The 19,653-nt window shown below is 36.7% G+C and overlaps 1 long non-coding RNA gene across 1 annotated transcript; it reads right to left on the bottom strand.

Moving 5' to 3' along the window:
- Positions 1-825: 825 nt before the first annotated feature.
- On the bottom strand, positions 826-19,420 carry LOC108585175. The gene is made up of 3 exons (XR_001901243.3): positions 18,527-19,420; positions 4,456-4,577; positions 826-1,522 (listed from the first exon to the last, which is right to left on the bottom strand). It is a non-coding gene; the product is annotated as an uncharacterized LOC108585175 (long non-coding RNA).
- Positions 19,421-19,653: the final 233 nt, after the last annotated feature.

Raw genomic sequence — 19,653 nt, 5'->3', positions numbered from 1 at the left:
TCATTCTAGCATTCTCCCTTTGGTTATTTGTAGATTACCACCCCTACATGGAGAAACCCACTCCCACAATATGCCACCAATTTATTATTATTGGATTCCACTGATTATCTGGAAGCTTATTGGTAACAAATTCTCATGCTTCAAACAGTCCCATCTGTTCTGAATCAAATTGAGGCTTTAATTCCAATGAAATTTTTTTTTTTTTTTTTTTTTCCTTTTTCCCATCCCAGGCTTGGAAACTTGCATCAGGAGATGAATGGATGTTCTAGCTTTATCCTTTAATCTCTTAAAATCTTCCTTTCCTACTTCTTTTCCTTCCTTTCATTGGAAACCTGCATCAGGAAATGAATGTATGTTTATCTTTTATCTTTTCATCTCTTAAAATCTCCCTCTCCTACTGGCAGGACTCTTCCTCCAGAATCTTCCACAGTTGCGCATGGAAAGGGAAATGATTTCACCTGATTAGGGGCTTTATGATGTAATGTTAGCAGCTTTGGCACAGCAAATACCCACATATGGGCCCTTTCTGAGATGCGGTACTTCTGTGATATGGAGCGACTCCTCTATATGGGGAATTCCACTGAAACATTCTCTTTTTAGTACTCCCCATCAGCTAGTCCTCTGGCAATACACTTCAAACATACTCTATCTGTTGAGGTTGCACGTCCCCTTTTTGACATGACCTTTCCTGGATGGCCCATGGTTAGTTACATTTTATCTACTCTAGTTTGTGCATATACTATCCTTCCCTGTGTTTATTGTATAAATGTCTTCCTCATTTATCTCTTTTTCCTAATTTGGCTCTCATAGGCAGCTTCAGCTGGATGATACCTTTTAAAGGTTTTTTTTTTTTTGGAAAGAATTAAGCACAAGTCTATGTGTTCTCCAATATTTTGTCTTGAATCTCTCACATTACTTGGCTTGGAGGGAGGTAAGTAATGTGAGAGATTACTTACCTCCCTCCACTCCTTTGTAGACAGGAAGAAAAAGGAAACTGAAAACACTCCAAAAACTCCCTTAGAATCTCCATTCACTAGTACTCCCACCCAATTATTTTTCTAGCATCCTTTATGTACTTTAGACTTGGATAATACAGTAATTTTTGTTATATTGGATTTGGCCATCATTTTAGAAAATCCTAGCATTAGGTGCTCTGCCAACTAGCTTTAGTATTGTTATTAAATGAGACTGCAAACAAACAAAAACTAGCTCTAATAACACATTTTAATGTATCTCTAGATATATACTAGGCAAACACATACAATGTTGTTGGACAGTATGTCTGCCCTTTTTTTTAGTATTACTTTCCTTTTCGCTGAGTTGGGCATTGATGAAGGTCATCTTCACCTTTATTACTTTAGACCTCAACCAAGGGTCAATCCATAGTGGTAAGTCTCTCCTTTATTTTCTTATAGTGTTGCTTTGTCTCCTCTGTCTTCCTTCAGAGTCAAATATAATTTCCAAGCAGATGGTCCTGTCTCACAAATTAACCCACTTAGGACTTGCCACATATATGATATCACTATAAAGGAACAAATGAGCCAACAACAAAGGGAAAATTAAAGTTCTTTACTGTTTCCACCAAGGGTCCACCCACCCCAATCCCAGGGTTGCCATCAATTGAGGAAGGAGGATTACAAATCCTGTAGATAATTGTACAAATGACATATTGCTATAGCAGATAGTGCTATGGTGGAGGCAGGTGTCCCAGGAGAAAGCAGAAGTGCACAGAGTCTCTAAAGGCCTAGGCACAGAAATGGCATAACACCACTTCTGCCACATTTTCTTGACCATAGTGAGTTGTAAAGCCTGCCAAGATTCAATATTTCAAGTACAGGGAAATGGACTCTGTTCTCATTGGGCCCTGCATTATGTTATGTTGTTATGTTATGTTATGTTATGTTACATATACCATGTGCTATGGTACATGTAAACGTCCCATGTCTCCCTTTCAGCTCTGTCCAAGGACATCTAGGACCAGCAGCTATTCTACGAAAAGCCAAGGACACTTGGAAAACAGTCTAAGTTTCTACACTTGGCTTACATATAAAGAGTGAATTGGGGTTAAGACTAATCAAATAATTCATCTGAATTTCTTAAAAGGGGCTCTCGAAATATAAGGGACTCTTGAATTCTGTATTCAACATAAAAGCATTGAAGAGTAAAGCAAAATTGGTTGTGATTATTTAAAAATATTTAACCTGGGCTTATTCCAGCCAGTGGATGTAAAAATAAAAGGGTTGGTTTGTTGGGTCTTTTTCAAACCATGTCTGTGTGAAGGGAACAATTAAGAATAAAACTTGGAGCTGCTGAGTTGGATCACAGTTCATGTAAGAATAGCTTATTCCTAATGTTTTGAAATGGATAAAAGCAGTAGTTTTATCTTTTCCTCTGAGTGGAGACTGTAAAGGGGCCAATATTCATTTGTCTTTAATAATGAATCTATAAACATAAAAGTTCCATAATTAGCTCTTCTTTCTAATTTCTCTTTGACTTATGAACAGATAACTATACTCCATACAAAAATGAACTCTGAAGACATAACATGATGGCATATTTACCAAAATACCATGTTGTAGTCATATCAAACTTAGAATAAACTTCTATCATTAATATGATAGATTAATTACTAGGTAATAGTATTCTGTGTAACTAATAAGCACAGGAAATAAATCAACTTAGGTAAATTTTTGAAGTTAATATGCCTTTCCTAGTAAAGACATTTTTTAATAATAAAAATCGGTTTCCTTTGTTACTACTTATGTTATTTTTAAATTGTACCAGTTTTCTTTTTCTTTACATATATCCACTAACTAATAGTTCAAAAGCTATTTTCTAATTTTAAATTTTGATTCACCTAATGTTGTCCACTTCAGCCTGGGACTAAAACTCCTTTTGTTCTTTCCTCCTATTTTTCTCTATCTTTTCCTCTTGCCAATTTTTTTTTTGAGACTTTTCAGCTATTCCCTGCCTGGAAGATTATATGCCAGATGTCTTACATGCCAAGACTGTGGTTGTAGTAACTCTACATCACTCAGCTTTGGATGAGAGGTCAAAAGCATAAGAACATGATCACGGGCTTTCCCATGGCCAGTAACAAAATGAAGGAGAGGAGAAAGAGGCAGAGGAAAGCACTGGAAAGTGACATAGGTATAGAGGCAAACTAGTGCTCAGGAAAGAAGACTGCAAATTATATGTCCTGGTCAAAATCCAATAACTCTTGCACACATGCTCTTTTATATCTCCCAACTAGCTCAAGTTCCTTCACAGAGTGTCTTTCTAGAAAAGGGAGGGAGATAAGAAAGAAGTTGGGAGAAACACAGACAGGCTTCATGGATTCTAGACCAACCTACCAGGTTTTTCCAAGGAGTCAATCTTAGGGGAAGGTATGGTATGATGTCAGGGACAACGGGAAAGATTCTGTCAGGAATTCTCCTGGTATTATGCCTACAGAACCCATTGACAACGCAGTTACTTTTTTTTATTTTAACTTTTTTTTTTTTTTTTGCATCAAACTAACCAAACTTGGACATTTTTTTTAGCTCTTTATGACAGCATGCTTTGGTGTTCTTCTGTATTGTGTGAGATTGTACTTAAGGAACAGTTTCCTTTCATTTAGGTCTACCAAGATTTTCTCCTGTCCTCTTATATGAGTTCTCAAAATTTTTTTTGCCCGATATTTTGCTTGTTTTTTTGTTTGTTTTTTTGTTTTTGTTTTTGTTTTTGTTTTTACCTCATTTTCCAGGCTCTTTCCTTGGATCTGGAATTGTTGACTGCACCGAGTTTTGGTGTCATTACCTGACTTTAATCATTTTCTTAAATCAGCCTACAGACATCCACACCTTAGAGAGGTTATCAATTACCTATTAAACATTTCCTGCATACCAATGTCCAACATTCCTTTGAAAGCAAAAGCATAGTGCCATAATTTGGATATGTTTTGTTTGATCCCACCAAGTTGTATGTTGAAATTTGATCTCCAGTGTTGGAGGTGGGCCTGGTGGGATGTGTTTGGGTTGTGGGGATGGATCCTTCATGAATGGGATGGTGTGATTCTAGAAGGAGTAAGTGAGTCTTACTCTTAGTTCCTGTGAGAACTGGTTGTTTAAAAGAGCCTCTTCTTTTTCTCTTGCTATCTCTCTCACCACATGATCTCTGCACTCACCCACTCCCCTTCACCTTCCACTATGGTTGGAAGCTTAGTTAGGCCCTTATCAGAGGCAGGTTCTGGTGCCATGCTTCTTGTACAACTGCAGAACCATGAGCCCCACAAATCTCGTTACTTTTTAAATTATCCAGGCTGAGCATGGTGGCTCATGCCTGTAATCCCATCACTTTGGGAGACCAAGGCGTGTGGATCACTTGAGGCCAGGAGTTCAAGACCAACCTAGCCAACATGGCAAAACCTTGTCTCTACTAAAAATGGAAGAATTAGCTGGGCATGGTGGCGTGCACCTGTAATCCCAGTTATTCAGAAGGCTGAAGCAGGAGAATCGCTTGAACCCAGGAAGCCAAGGTTGCAGGAAGTTGAGATCGTGTCACGGCACTCCAGCCTGGTAGACAGAGTAGAACTCCATCTGAAAGAAAGAAAGAAAGAAAGAAAGAAAGAAAGAAAGAAAGAAAGAAAGAAAGAATAAATAAATAAATAAATAATCCAGCCTCAGATATTCCTTTATATCCACACAAACGGACAAAGACACATAGTTTGTTCATTTAAAAAATTAGTCTTGGTAAAAAAAAAAAAAAAAAAAAAAACTTATTGCTAGACAGAGCTCATACACTTGCAAAAAAGATCTAATCACACCAAATTGTAAATAATAGCAAATCCTCTCAGTAATGGGAGCAAAGGCACTATGAAGAGAGGATAGTAAAGAAAAGCAAGGTAATCTTAGTTGCATGAAAGGGCACAAAAGTCAGGTTTAAATAAGACATAAGGAAGATTAAATAAAACTTGAACAACTTCACTATTTTGCCTAAAGCCAACTCTTTTTATTTTCAATTGTGAAGACAAGCTGGCACCTTGAGTAGGAGTATTTTAAGTTATGCATGGCTGTGCACAGTAGCACTTAAGAGGCAACATTGCCAGTCAGGCACTAAGTCATAAAATGTTAGGGCTAGAAGGGAATTCAGAAATCATCTCTTCCAACTTCCTAATTTTACAGATGAGGAAAGTGGGACCAAAAGAGGTTAAGCAACTTGCCTATATCAGCTGTAATGATTCCGTGCATAGAAGCAATCAGTCACATCATTAACCCAATGACTTGAGGGCTAGCTGCTCCATAGCTACAGCTTGGAGAGTTAAAACCATTTTCATTGGATTTCAGAAGCTGAAATACAAGTTTTGCTTGTTTGTTTGTTTTCTGAATATTTCTCTCTTGCCTTAAAAGGAAAGCGTTTGCTGTCTTTGGACTTCTTGTTCATTCTCTCTGCCTTCTCTCTGCTTAAACACTCAGAATAACTCTTTCAATTTTTGTAGTAATGGAAGCTGATTTAATTGGCTAGGACTACAAAATATCTTCTAATCAACATTACCAGAGAATAAATGTTTAGCACATATTTTCTGGAAATATGTTTTTTTCCTTTTATTTTATGACTTCATTGTCATTTAACCAATACCTTTAAGTTCATGTTAGCATAAAAAAGAAATATTTATTTCCAAAGCCTATGATGATTTTGCAAAGATGAGGCAGGTCTTAGGGACTTCTGTTCATATTTTTCCCCCACTTCATGATAACTCTTAATCTATAACATGTATTTGTACTTCCCAGGGTTTTTTTTAAGGCTAGCAATATCCACTTCTATGATAGAAACTGCATGAATTGCCCATCCCACTAGTTATCAGGCTGGAGAAGTGGGGTTGAGGATAATAGAGGAATGAAATACAATTCCCTAAAGAACGTTGCAAAATTACATATTCCCACTCAGATCTCACTTCCACTCCCTTGAAGATTCTGATAAGTCCTTTTTTTGCTCTCTATCTCTATCAGAAGCTCTGGGAGTGGGTCCAGCAATCTGTGTTTTAACAAGCCCTCCCAATGATTGTGATGCTCACTAAACTTTCAGGAGCACAGCTACAGAGTGTAGTTTCCAAACTAATAATGCTAATTTTCATGTGGAACATCTCGGTTAAAATAACTTTTACTTTCATCAGGTATATCTTCTGGGTCTTTTCATTGGCATGTCTGAAACTTGCTTATTTAAATCCCTAAGCAACTCTATAGGACTGAAGATTACGGCGTTTGTTCCAAAGAGGATCTTTTCTCCTCAGCACCTTCCATGGGCACTAGGCAGTCTCCATTGCAAGTTTCCTGAGGCCAGCCCAAAATGCTCCTGCAATGAGGCCAGAAACTTATTACTCTAGGCTATCCTAAAGCACTTATAAAATCATTGCATATAGCATTAGGAGGGAAGTGCAAAACTAACTTCATTCTGTATAATGTTTATTTTTAACTTTAAAATCCTAAGATATTCTAGTGGTAACTTGGGATCTCTTACACAGCCAGATTTTACAAGTACAAAGAAAAAAACATTCTACTTACAAAGGTCTAAAATATTGTTGTGAGAAAAACAGCTCACTCTCTCTCTCTTTTTTTTTCTAAAACTGAAGAACTAGTTTCAGCTTATATAGATACTGCCTCTGAGTGTGGGTGTCAATGTTTATATCCCTATGTATTTGGATGAATACAAATAAGAGTTTGGATGTGCCTATTTGATTGAACAGATCTCTATGTTTACTCAACACAAACCTATGTTCAGCTGTAAATAGGTATAGAGATGTACTTCTTGTTGAAAGCATTCCTACAAATATATGCAAGACTAAAGAGGTGTTTGCTAAAGGATCTGTATATGGATGCCTTAGGTCTGATTTTAAGCAAGGGTGAAAAAATTAACTTAGCCTCTGCTGTTTTCCCTTCAAGAGCTACTTTGAATTTTGTAAGTACTATTTTCATGCAATGATACACTCTTCTTTGTATAAGTTATGTAGTTTTTTCATAATAAAAATACAATTTTTATAAAAGACAGAAACCACAAAAATATAAATAATTTGAATTTCAGGTGTTCATTTTTATGCTAGCATTTTCCCTTTTTTCTCTTATAACTTCTAGAGGTATGTTCTTTACATAATTCATGGTCCCCTTCTCTCTCTTCACTGCATTTCCTCCATGCTCTTTCCACACTGCCAGAATAGGCTTCATTTCAAAAATGCTCAGAGAAGGCACAGTAGTCAGGTATTTGGAACAACTCATTGCCTCAGAGATTGACCTCTAGCTTAAAAACTATTTCTAGCTATCGTAAACTAGAAATAAACACATAGCACATTAGGGCAAGATAACGTTATAATGTATCAGGTATCAGGTGGAAACTGCATTTAAGAGGATTGTGCAGGTGGGGTGTAAGATGGCAAAACAGAAGCCTATACTTTTTGTGCCACCTACCGGAGCCCCAAATTTGAATAAGGATCTGCACACAGAAAAGCACCATCACAAGAACCAAAAATAAGGTGAGCAACTAGAGTACCTGATTTTAACTTCGTATTATAGAAAGACGCACTGAGAAGGGCAGGAGAGACAGTCTCAAATCACAGATGCTACTCCTCTCCTCTCCCCTGGCAGGGGCTGTGCAGCACAGAGAGGGAAACCGCGCCTTTGGGGAGAGAGAGCACAGCAACTGGGGGACTTACATTGAACTCAGCGCTGCCCTGCCATAGCAGAGAATAAAGGTATGTTGAGCTCAGCCAGTCCCTGCTTGTGAGTAGAGCATTTAGACCAGCCCTAGCCAGAGGGGCCTTGTCCATCTGAGTGGTCAGAATTTGAGTTTCTTGGCAAGCTTCACCACCACAGGCTGAAGTGTTCTGTGTTAATAGGTAAACTTGAAAGTCCATCTAGGACACAGAGATTGCAATTTCTAGGCAACTCTTTAGTGCCAGATTGGGCTTAGAGCCAGTAAACTAGGGTGGCATGTGACCTAGGAAATGGCTAAGGGAGGGCTTACACCATCTCTCCCCCAACTCCAGGCAGTGCGGCTCATAGCAAAGAAAGTGACTCCTACTTTCTGCTTTGGGAGGGGAGAGTGAAGAGTAAAGAGGCCTTTATCTTGCATCTTGGATACCAGCTCAGCCACAGTAGGACAGGAAACTGGGCAGAGTTCTGGGGCCCCCATTCCAGGCCCCAGCTCTCAGACAATATTTCCAGACACACCCTGGGCCAAAGGGAAATCTGCTGCCTTGAAGGGAAAGACCAAGTCTGGGCAGGATTCATCACCTGCTGACTAAAGAGCCCTTGGGCCCTAAATAACCACTAGCAATAATCAGGAAGTATTTAATGGGCATTGGGCTCTGAGATGTGCTGGCTTTAGAGGGGACCCAGCACATTCCTATTTGTGGTGACTACAGTGAAAGACTCCTTCTGTTTGAGAAATGCAGAGGGAAAAGTAAAAGGGACTTTGTTTTGCACCTTATGTACCAGCTGGGCCAGAGTGGGATAGAGCAACAAGCAGGCTCTTGGGGTCCCCAAGTCCAGGTCTAAGCATTTGGATAGTATTTCTGAACTTGCCCTGGGCCCACTGCGCTGAAGATTAAGTATCAAGCCTGACAGCATTCACCATAAGCTGATGAAAGAGCCCTTGGGCTTTAAGCAAACATCAACAGTGGCCTGGCAGAAGCTCTCATGGACTGGCATCAGTGGTGGCCACAAGGAGAAGTTCCTCTGCCTGTGGTAAGGGGAGGGAAGAGTGGGAATAACTTTGTATTACAGTTTGAGTGCCAGCTTAGCTGCCATAGAATAGTGTGTCAAGTAAATTGCTAATGTTTTTGACTATAATCCCTGGCTTCCAGATAGCATCTCTGGACATGCATGGGACCTGGGGGAACTTGCCATCTTGAAGGGAAGGGCCTTGGTCAAGGCTCAGTGCTCTGCTGACTTCAGGTCTGACTCAGCACAGTTCCAGTGTTGGTGGCCACAGGAGTTCTTGCATCCCCACACCTCCAGTTTCAGGTGGTTCAGCAGAAAGAGGGAATGAGAGAGAGAAAAAGAGAGAGAGGGAGAGAGAGAGAGAGACTGACTGACTTAGTATGTTTGGGAGGAAATAAGGAAACAAGAGTCTCTGCCTGGTAATGCAGAGAATTCCTCTCACTTTTATATAAGACCACCAAGGCAGTACCTCTACAAGTCTGCAAAAACCACAGCATTATTGGACTTGAGACCTAAGTCCCTTTGAATACCTGGAAAGCCTTCCCAAAAACAACAGTCACAAAAAAGCCACAACTCTGAAGACTACAATAAATACCCAACTCTTCAATGTACAGACACCAAAACACGTCTATGAGCATCAACCCCATCCAGAAAAACATGACGTCACCAAATGAACTAAATGAGGCATCAGGGACCAAACCTGGAGAAACAAAGATGTATGACATTTCAGACAGAGATTTCTAAATAGCTGTTTTGAGGAAATGCAAAGAAATTCAAGATAAAACAGAGAAGAAATTTAGAATCCTATCAAATAAATTTAACAAGGAGATTGAAATAATTAAAAAGAAGTGAGCAGAAATTCTGGAGTTAAATAATGCAAGCGACATACTAAAGAATGCGTCACAGTCTCCTAATAGCAGAATAGATGATGCAGAAGAAATAATTAGTCAGCTTGAAGATAGGCTATTTGAAAATACACAGTCAGAGGAGACAGAAAAAAGTATGGAAAAAAATGAAGCATGTCTACAACATTAGAGAACAGCCTCAAAAGGGAAAATCCAAGAGCTATTGGATTTCAAGAAGAGATAGAAAAAGAGAGAAGAAATAGGAGAAGAAAGTTTATCCAAAGGAATAATATTAGAGAACTTCCCAAACCCAAAGAAAGACATCAACATTCAAGTACAAGAAGGTTACAGAATACCAAGCAGATTTAATCTAAACAAGACCACCTCAAGGCATTTAATAATCGCACTCCCAAAGGTCAAGGATAAAGAAAGGATTCTAAAAGCAACAAAAGAAAAGAAACAAATAACATACAAAGAAACTCCAATACATCTGTCAGCAGACTTTTCAGTGGAAAATTTATAGGCCAGGAGAGAGTGGCATGTTATATTTAAAGAGCAGAAGGAAAAAAAAACTTTTAACCTAGAACAGTATATCTGGTGAAAATATCCTTTAAGTGTGAGGAATAAAAGACCTTGCCAGACAAAGAAAAGCTGAGTGATTTCATTAACACCAGACCTGTCCTACAAGAAATGCTAAAGGGAGATCTTTAGTCTGAAAGAAAGAGATATTAATGAGCAAGAGAATTCACCTGAAGGTACAAAAGGTGATAATGGTAAGCACAGAGAAAAATGCAATTAGTATAACACTGTAGTTGTGATGTGTAAACTTCTCTTGACTTTAGTAGGAAGACTAAAGGAGGAACCAATCAAAAATAATAACCACAACAACTTTTCAAAGCATAGATAATAGTACAATAAGACATAAATAGAAACAACAAAAAGTTAAAATGTAAGGAGATAAAGTGTAGAGTTTTTATTAGTTTCCTTTATTCATGTTTGTTTATGCAATCAGTGTCAAGTTGTCATTAGTTTAAAATAATGGGTTATAAAATAGCATCTTCGAGTCTTAACAGTAACCTCAAATTGAAAAATACACAATGGATACATATACACAAAAAGCAACAAATTAAAGCATACTATCAGAGAAAATTACCTTTACCAAAAGGAAGACAAGAAGGAAGGAAGGGAGGAGAAGACGGCAAAGCAATCAGAAAACAAATAACAAAATGGCAAGAGTAAGTTCCAACTGATCAATATTAACATTGAATGTAAATAAACAAAACTGTCCAATCAAAAGACTTAGGTGGCTGAATAGATTTTAAAAAATACCCAGTGATCTGTTGCCTACAAGAAACACACTTCACCTCCACATATACATATAGAGTAAAAATAAAGGGATGGAAAGAGATATACCATGCCAATGTTAACCAAAAAAGAGCAAAAGTAGCTATACTTATATCAGACACAATGGATTTTAAAACAAAAACTATGGAGAGACAAAAAAGGTCATTATATAATGATAAAGTGGTCAGTTCAGCAAGAAGATACAACCATTTTAAATGAACATGTACCCAACACTGGAGCACTGAGATATATAAAACAAATACTATTAGAGCTAGAAAGAGAGATAGGCCTTAACACCGTAATAGTGGGAGACTTCAACACCACAATTTCAGCAGTGGATTGATTTTCCAGACAGAAAATCAACAAAGAAACACCTGACTTAATCTGCACTATAGAACAAATAGATATAACAGATGTTTATAGAACTTTTTTTCATTTTTGGGGGGATGGGGGGGACAGAGTTTTGTTCTTGTTGCCCAGGCTGGAGTGCAATGATGCAATCTCAGCTCACTGCAACCTCCACCTCTCGGGTTCAAGTGATTCTCCTGCCTCAGCCTCCCAAGTATCTGAGATTACAGACACACGCCACCACACCCGGCTAATTTTTTGTATTTTTAGTAGAGACGGGGTTTCTCCATGTTGGTCAGGCTGGTCTCAAACTCCTGACATTAGGTGATCCACCGCCTCGGCTTCCCAAAGTGCTGGGATTACAGGCATGAGATATCATGCCCAGCCTAGAAAAAAAAAATAGGGAGAAGACCAAATAAATAAACAGAAATGGAAAAGGAGACATTACAACTGATATGAGTGAAATTTAAAGGGTTGTTAATGGCTACTCTGAATAACTTTATGCCAATAAATTAGAAAATGTAGATGCAATGGACAAATTCCTAGATGCATACAACCTACCAAGATTGAACCATGAAAAAACCCAACACCTGAATGGATCAATAACAAGTAAGGAGATCAAAGCCATGATAAAGTATCTCCCAGTAAAGAAAAGCCTAATGACCTCACTGTTGAATTCTACCAAATGTTTAAAGAAGAACTGATACTAATCTACTCAAACTGTTCTGAAACATAGAGGAGGTAGAAATACTTCCATACTCATTCTGTGAGATCAATATTACCCTAATACCACATCTATACAAAGACAAATAAAAAAAAAAAGAAGAAGAAGAAAAAGAAGAAGAAGAAGAAGAAGAAGAAGAAGAAGAAGAAGAAGAAGAAGAAGAAGAAGAAAACTAAATGCCAATATCTCTGATGAATATACATGGGAAAATCCTTAACAAAGTATTAGCAGACTGAATTCAACAATACTTTTTTTTTTTTTTTTTTGAGACCATGTCTTGCTCTGTCACGCAGGCTGGAGTGCAGTGGCATGATCTCAGCTCACTGCAGGTGAGCCTCCCAAGTTCAAGTGATTCTCCTGCTTCAGTCTCTTGAGTAGCTGGGATTACAGGTGCATGCCACCATGCCCGGCTAATTTTTGTATTTTTAGTATATACAGGGTTTCACCATTTTGGCCATGCCGGTCTCAAACTCCTGTCCTCTAATGATCCACCTACCTCAGCCTCCCAAAGTGCTGGGATTACACTCATGAGCCAGCACACCTGGCCTCAGCAACACATTTGAAAGACCATTCTTCATAACCAAGTGGGATTTTTCCCCCAAGGATGCAAGAATGGTTCAACAGACACAAATCATTCAGTGATGCAGCATATCTACAGAATGACTCACAAAAAACATATGATTATTTCAATTGATGATGAAAAAACATTTGAAAAATTTCAACATCCCTTCATGATAAAAAAAAAACTCTTAAGAAACGGGTTATGGAAGGAATATACCTCAACACAATAAAAACCATATATGAGAGACCCATAGATGATATCATATTGAATGAAAAAAACTGGAAGTCTTTCCACTGAGATCTGGAGCACAACAAGGATGTCCACTTTCACCAGTTATTAGACATGTTACTAGAAGTCTTATTTAGAATAATCAGACTAGAGAAAGAGATGAAATGCATCCAAACTGAAATGGAAGAAGTCAAATTATTCTAGTTTGCAAATAATATGATCTTTTATTTGAAAAAGCATAAAGACTGTACCAAAAAATTTTAGAAATGATAAATTCAGTAAAGTTTCAGGATACAAAAGTCAACATACAAAATCCAGTAGCATTTCTATATGTGAACAGTGACCAATCTGAAAGAGAAATCGAAAAAGTAATCCCATTTACAATAGCCACACATCAAATAAATTGCCTAGGAAATATTTTAACCAAAGAAGTGAAAGATCTCTACAATGAAAAGTATAAAATACCGATGAAAGAAATTGAAGAGGACACACACACACAAATGGAAAGATGGTCCATATCAATGGATGGAAGAATCAATATTGTTAAAATATCCATACTACCCAAGGCAATCTTTAGATTCAATGGAATCCATATCAAAATGCCAATGACATTCTTCAAATAAATAGAAAAACCCTAAAATAAATGTGAAACCACAAAAGACCCAGAATACCCAAAGCTCTCCTAAGTAGAAAGAACAAAACTGGAAGAATCATATTACCTGACTTCAAATTATACTACAGAACTATAGTAACAAAAACAGCATGATACTGGCATAAAAACAGACACGTAGACCAATGGAATAGAACAGAGAACCCAGGAACAAACTATGGTGAACTCATTTTTGACAAAAGTGCCAAGAACATACACCAGGGTAAAAACACTCTATTCAATAAAATGATGTTGGAAAAACTAGGTATCTATATATAGAAGGATGACATTTGACCCCTATCTTTTACAATATATGAAAGTCAAGTCAAAATGAATTAAAGACTGAAATCTAAGACTACACACTGTGAAACTACTATAAGAGAACATGGGGGAAAATCTCCAGGACATTGGATTGGCAAAGATTTCTAGAGTAATATCCCACGAGCCCAGACAACTAAAGCAAAAATGGACAAATAGGGTTACATGAAGTTAAAAAGCTTCTGCACAGCAAAGGAAACAATCAACAAAATGATACAACCTGCAGAATGGGAGAAAATATTGCAAACTACCCATCAGACAAGGGGTAAATAAGGAGAATACATAAGGAGTTCAAACAACTCAATAGAAACAAAAATCTAATAATCTGATTTTAAAATGGGCAAAATATTTGAGTAGATATTTCTCAAAAGAAATCATAAAAATGGCAAACAAGTATATGACAAAGTGCTCAACATCAATGATCATCAGAGAAATGCAAATTAAAACTACAGTGAGATATCATCACACCTCAGTTAAAATGGCTTTTATAAAAAAAATACAGTCAATAACGAATGCTGGTCAGGATGCTGGCGAGGATGTGGAGAAAAGGGAGCCCTTGTATGCCATTGGTAGGAATGTAAACTAGTACAACTACTGTGAAGAATAGTTTGGATGTTCCTCAAAAACCTAAAAATAGAACTACCATATTACACAGCAATCCCACTGCTGGGTACATACCCAAAAGAAAGGAAATCAGTATACTGAAGAGATATTTGCACTCTCATGTTTACTGTAGCACTATTCACAATAGCCAAGATTTGGAAGCAACCTAAGTGTCCATCAACAGAGGAATGGATAAAGAAAATGAAACACTTATACCCAATGGAGTACTATTCAGCCATAAAAAAATAATGAGATTCTGTAACTTGCAACAACATGGATGGAACTGGAGGTCATTATGTTAAGTGAAATAAGGCAGGCACAGAAAGACAAGCTTTGCATGTTCTTATTTATAGGAGATGGAAATTAAAACAATAGAACTCATGGAGATAGAGAATAGAAAATGGTTACCAGAGGCTGTGAACAGTAGTGGGTGGGGGTAAGGGGGAATTTGGGGATGGTTAATGGGCGACAGAGCAAGACTCCATCCAAAAAAAAAAAAAAAAAAAAGTAACAATTTTAGAGCAAAGAGGAACTGAAAAACCTTCTAGTTGAATGCCTTCGGTCAGCAAAGTACTGAGGGGTTAGTTTACCCTACATCACACAACTAGTTAATGTATGTCCTTCTCCTAATGGCACCTGACACAGAGTGGGTACTCACTAAATATCTGTAGGATGAAAAAACGAGTTTAAGGTCAAAATGGATCTCTGTAACAGGAGTCACTGTAATTTATTTGTTAACATGTCAGTCTCACCTGACACCTCCTTAGGGGCAACATCATGCTTTATTTATTTTCACAAATTTATTGAGATGTAATTCACATACAATTCACTCATTCAGTGTAAAATTCAGTATGCTTTAATATGCTCACAGAATTGCAAGTGCATTGTCACATTCAATTTTAAACATTTTATTACCCTGAGAAAGAAACTCCACACCCCTTAGCTTTCACCACCACCCTACCCCCAGTCTCCCACCCCTTCTAATACGCCTTTCAACTCCTACTCTAAGTAATATTACATTCTGTTTCTGTAGATTTCCGTATTCTGGACATTTCATATAAATGGAAACATACAATATGTGGTCCTTTGTAACACACTTCTTTCAACTAGCATAAAGTCCTCAAAATTTGTTCATGTTGCAGCATATATCAGTAATTCTTTTTTTGCAACATAATATTCTATGTATGTATGAATTATTTTATTTATCAATTTATCAGTGGATGGGCATTCGATTGTTTCTACTATTGGGCTTTTATAAATCATGTGCTTATTCATGCATAAGATTTTGTGTGGACATAGGTATTTATTTCTTTTGGGTAAATACTTAGGACTCAAATTGCTGAATCACATGATATCTCTATGTTTAATCATTTGGGAAATTGGTAGTCTCTTCCAAAGTGACTGAATCATTTTACCTTCCCAACAGCAGTTTCTGAGTGGGAAGGTAATTTTCAGTGGTGTTTTATTAAATTTACTTCATTAGTACCTAGTACAGCGCAAAACATCAGGATGCTTGGTAAACACATTGAATTTTATAGTTATTTCATGCTCAGATTTTCTAAGCGTTTTCTTCAGTTTCTTGAAAATGAAATTCAAGAAGCTTCAACTAAATAACAAAATAATTAAAATCACTTCAATGGAAGCATTTACTTTCATGTTTTATTTACTAATCCCTATTGACCTACTCTTTGGATAATCTAAGTATTAGGGACAGGAGACATGCATGTGAACAAAAGACTGTCTCTGGTATTTTGAAACCTAAATTCATCCATCCATCATGGAAACTGCCTACACTTCCTTTAGGAGATTATTTCTTGTGTAACATTACTTACTCAAGGGACAGAGGGTAACTTACTTGTTTCAGTACCTACCATGTGGTAAGTATTGTTAGACAATAAAAATTCTGTATTCTAGGAGTGATGAAACTGAATTTTAGAGAGGAAACCTAACTTGTTTCTGATCATATGAGAACAAAGAGTTGAAAATGGGATTTGAATCCAGGGCTTCTCATTACAAGTCTGTGAGTGTGGGTGTGGAAGTGTGGGTGTGTGTGTTTTCCTATAGGATATTTTTGCTACATTCTACCTTAAATAATTGGCCTTCAAATAATAGTTCCAGCATTTTCTGTTCAAGCATTCTCTACCTAATTTGTATTTTCAGAACGGATGGTAATCTGCTCACAAAGAAGCACAAATATGCATGACAAAACATAGTGTTTGTAAGACTCTAAGAAGGAAAATGACTTTTGGCAAAATATCTCAGATCCTGTCCCAATGTACTTCAGGAGTGGGTTTAGATTGGAAATGAATGTATTGAATATTTGTTCATCTCTTTAGTTCTATTTGGCATTTGCTATATTTAATATGTTAGATGTATAAAATACCTCTGTAGAATCAAAGTTCATTACGGAATTATCTATTTGTAGAGCCTATGTAAGCAGAAAAATACCTCCTGGGCCGTGTTTCAGAATGTCTAAATAATTACATTGTTTTCATTGTTTTCCACAAGCTATTATCACATAAATACCACCCACTTTTTTTTTTCAAAGTTGCAATAGGAAATGGAAACACATATGCACACATAAGCAAGTAAAATCTATTTTTGATCCAGCTTTTATTGTTCTGACATGAAGGGATACAAGAGCTGGTAAGCATAATCTTACTCATTAAGGCTGACTGGATGGAGATGCACATAATCGTCACATTTACATTTTAGGATAAAATCTCACAGATGCTGGATAAATAGAACTGAAACCAACACATATTGAACATCAATTCTGTGCCAGTCCCATATAATGAAATTTATACTCATTATCTCAATGAAACCTCTCAAAGTTCTACAAATTAGATAGCCACTGTTATCTCCACTTAAAAAATATGTTAAAAATTAGACCCAGAGAAGTTAATTTTGCCTAAGTTCATATAATTAAAAAATAATAGAGGTAGGTTTCAGATCACAGATTTGCCTAGCACTAAAATGTGTTCTCTTTCCACTACATTGCTACTTTTTGAGTTTAGCTACTGAGTCTGCTAAGAATGGTTGAAATATCTTTAAAATATGACATTAGTGTTTAAAAGGCTCTAAGATACTTGGGGTTATTCTAAGGGACATATAGTTTCTCCAAATGGTGAATAATTAACATAGCTTCTTCCAATAATTAAATAAGCACCATTTGAAATTAGCACATTATATGCAAATATCTGCTGCAAAATTAGTTTCTAAAAGAGCTTGAAATTACCTTGTCATCCTTTAAAAGCATATTATATTTTATATTCTTATTTATTCTATTATTGCAATTAGCTAAGATCTTTTGTGAAATGTGATATTTAGTAAAATGAAGGTCAATATATATTGTACAAAAATGAAAGGTATTTTTTAAGTATTAAAATTCAATACGACTTTTTAAGACCAGTAGTGCTGCTAGCACCACTTTGCCTACATACACACTTGCATGCCTAATGGTAAGGGTCTGCTTGCAAAGATACATCGAAAAGCTCAGTACTATGATGTGTGTGTGTGCACGTGTATGTGTGTATTTAAATGTGTATATAATGACAATTGACATATTTCAAAATAGTAGAATGAGTTAATAAGGAAATTGCTTTATTCTATATTTGTAATTTATTGCAATGATAGATATGTTTTTTAAAAAACTGTTATAAAATATATGGCCATGCTCAAGGTGAGCATCTCCATGGACCAGAAAGAGAATGGAAACTGTCTGAAGTCATGTACTTACAGGACCTGGAACTCAACAAAGTCAGTCACAGCCTGGTGTTCTACTACTACTTAAATTAAAACATCCTTATATAACGTGACCCAAATCCAGGCTTAAGGCTCCCCACACACACACACACACACACACAAAATTAGAGCCTTGGCTCATTACCTACCCACAGAAGTTGAAAAACCTGTGACCAAAAATTTAAATACTTTAAAATAAGTATCTGCTTAAATAAACATTATACACTTGACCCTTGGACAACATCATGAAGGTTAGGGACTCTAACCCCATGCACATTCAAATATCTGTGTGTAACTTTCGACTCCCCCAAAATGTAACTACTAATAGGCTACTGTTGACCAGAAGCTGTACTGATAACATAAACAGTTGATTAACATGTATTTTGTATATGTATTATATATTGTATCTTCACAATAAAGTAAGCTAGAGAAAAAGTGTTATAAAGAAAATAATAAGAAATAGATCTTTACTATTCCTTAAGTGGAAGTGGATCATTATAAAGGCCTTCGTCCTGGTGGTCTTCACACTGAGTACAATGAGGACGAAGTCAAAGAGGAGCTATTGGTCTTCTTGTCTCCGGGGTGGCAGTCAGAAAAAAATGCACGTATGCATATAAGTGGATCCACACAGTTCAAACCTGTGTTGTTTAATGGTCAACCGTCTGTAAAATATTAAACATGATATAAAAGTAAGTATATTAATGTTATATATATATACTTTTAAATTACTAACTATACCTCAATTCTACAACCTGATTTATTTTGTTGTTGTCATGGGAGAGTAACAGCAGAAGAGGACACAGATAAAGAGTAACTGAGAACATTAAAAAGGTTGAAGTTTGACATGGAGAATGAGTTCACAGCATTACATTCCCATGGAAAATAGCCACGAGCCACCATGATAAGCTGTGGTTCAGACTGGGGTCTCCAGGGTGGATATATTTTATGAGGAAAGATGAGCAAGAATAAAACAGAATAGCACAGGATAAGATACAATGGCTAAATCAAGCTCATTAATATATCCATTACCTCATATATTTATCATTGTTTTGTGCTGAGAAACACAAAATGTATTCTCTTAGCAAATTTCAAGTATAATACATTGTTATTAACTATAGCCATTTATCATACAATAAATATCTTGAACTTATTCCTCCTCTCTAATTAAAATTTTGTATCCTTGAACTAGCAGCTCCCTAATACACTTCCCTCACACTCCTCCTCCTACCAGCCTCTAAATACTGGTAACCTCCCCTCTATACTCTGCTCCTGTGGTTTTAACTTTTTTAGATTCCACCTATGAGTGTCATCATGCTATGAATATTTGTCTTTCTGTGCCTGGCTTATTTCATTTAACATAATGTCTTCCAGGTTTATCCATGTTGTTGCAAATGACAGGATTTCCTTCTTTTTACATGGCTGAATAGTATTCCACTTTGTATACATATGGCACATTTTTTTTTTTCATTTATGTTCACGAATAGATTTATTCCATATCTTAAGCGATTGTGAGTAATGTTGCACTGATTATGAGAGTACAGATATCTCTTCAATGTGCTAATTTCATTCTTTGTGTGTGTGTGTATATATATACACAC

Source organism: Papio anubis, chromosome 4, assembly GCF_008728515.1.
Source record: "Papio anubis isolate 15944 chromosome 4, Panubis1.0, whole genome shotgun sequence".
NCBI classification, from domain to species: domain Eukaryota; kingdom Metazoa; phylum Chordata; class Mammalia; order Primates; family Cercopithecidae; genus Papio; species Papio anubis.
The sequence above is the reverse complement of the archived record's forward strand: the minus strand, read 5'-3'. Positions and strand labels throughout refer to the sequence as shown.